This window comes from Triticum aestivum, unplaced genomic scaffold (genome assembly GCF_018294505.1).
Source record: "Triticum aestivum cultivar Chinese Spring unplaced genomic scaffold, IWGSC CS RefSeq v2.1 scaffold133450, whole genome shotgun sequence".
Taxonomy (NCBI): domain Eukaryota; kingdom Viridiplantae; phylum Streptophyta; class Magnoliopsida; order Poales; family Poaceae; genus Triticum; species Triticum aestivum.
In genome coordinates, this window is record NW_025228201.1 from 99907 (window position 1) to 101590 (window position 1684).

Genomic DNA, 1684 nt, shown 5'->3' on the forward strand with positions numbered 1-1684 from the left:
TGGTGAAAAATGACATACAACAAGGAGCAATTGGAGTCTATGGAGCAATTAACAGAGAATTCAGGGACCGAAGGATTCAGTTCCATAAATGTTCTTCAGTTTATAAGCGCACAATTTTAACTTTGAGGCCCATACCCTTGCAAAACACACTGTTGGTTTAGATGTTGGTCGTCATGAATGTTAGGAAAACCCTTATGATCCCGCTGTAATTCATGTAAACCTTGGTTTGAGCAATCAATAAAGTGTGTATTGCCTAAAAATCCAAATGATAACGTCCACACGTGTGGCATATTTGCACATCGCACACACATCTTGATCCATCTTGATTCTGTTTTGCATGAATCCTAATGGAATCTGAGTGCCACGTAGGCATAGTGTGTTGTGTGGGCGTTAGAGCACTCGCCCACCCGACCCGCTGCGCGCAGTTACCAGTTGCGCCATGTGGGCGAACCAGTTCCCGCCCACACAGTCACCAACCAGCCCACGCGCTTGTGGGTGAACTGCTCTTCGCCCACAGAACGCTCGTACGGTGATAGATGACAACTGCAGTTGCACGTATGCGGCAACTAGGTAAACACACATAACAACTAGGATTTGTTGGTAGATGGCAACTGCAGTTGCGCGTACGTGGCAACCAAGTAAACACACACATAGCAACTATGTGTAACCATACATGGCAACTATAGTTGGACCACACGTGGCAACTACTTTTTTTACCACGTGTGGCAAATAGTTAATCACGCAGGGCAACTATGGTTTGATTGCACGCGGCAACTACGATAAATTTGACATGGCAACTATATTTATCGAAAACAAAGAGAGTTGCCATGCTTTTACAACTACATTTGCCATCCCGGATGGCAACTAAAGCGGCATCCCACAGGTAACAAACGTAGCTGCGCCGGGATGTGTGGCAATTTTTGCTTTGTGCTATACGCACAGGATGGGATGAGTAGTACTTGTTGGGCGTGTGGCACGAAGTGGCTACGTCCACACGTGTGGGCAGTCCTAATATTCGCCCACACATGACCCGTGTGGGCTGCCTCCTGCTTACGCCACACACGGTATGTGGGTGGTTGTTTAGTATGCCACACGTGTGGACGTTATCAGCGTCCTAAAAATACTCGGACATGAGACATCTTAGCTACGGTTTGGCGAGAAGATGTCGTCTGAGAGGTTTTTCTTCCCATTTATGCGGATGGAATATTGAACATTTTTCCTAATTTCTGCCTGTCTGTTTTTTTATTTTGCTTCAGGTCGTTTTTCCTGCCGCCAGTTCCGCAGGAATCTCAACACTTGAGCGGCTGTATCATTCGAGTTTCCCGTGTGTGTGAGTACGGGGATTTTTATTGTTGGGCCCTTTTTCATTTTTGGGTTTGTGGGTCGCCCATCTAGGTTTGTTTCGGTGCCCTATTCACTTTTTTGTCACGCTTGATAGCTGAGGAGGGGTCTAGAAAGGGGAGGCTGGAGGGGGCGGATACGGTGGAGGAAGTGGGGTGCCTCGTCGGTGAATCAGCGCCAGGGGCTGGTTAGATTCCATGGAGCACGGAGAGGTGCCGACGAGTAGTGTTGGTAGGAGGGATTCGTGTTGCCCGGGAATGACGGTAGGTAGGAGAGGGGTGGTATGGACAGGAGGTCGGCGGAGACTCTCGCCGGTCTCGCAATCAGTCAAACATCGGTCGGG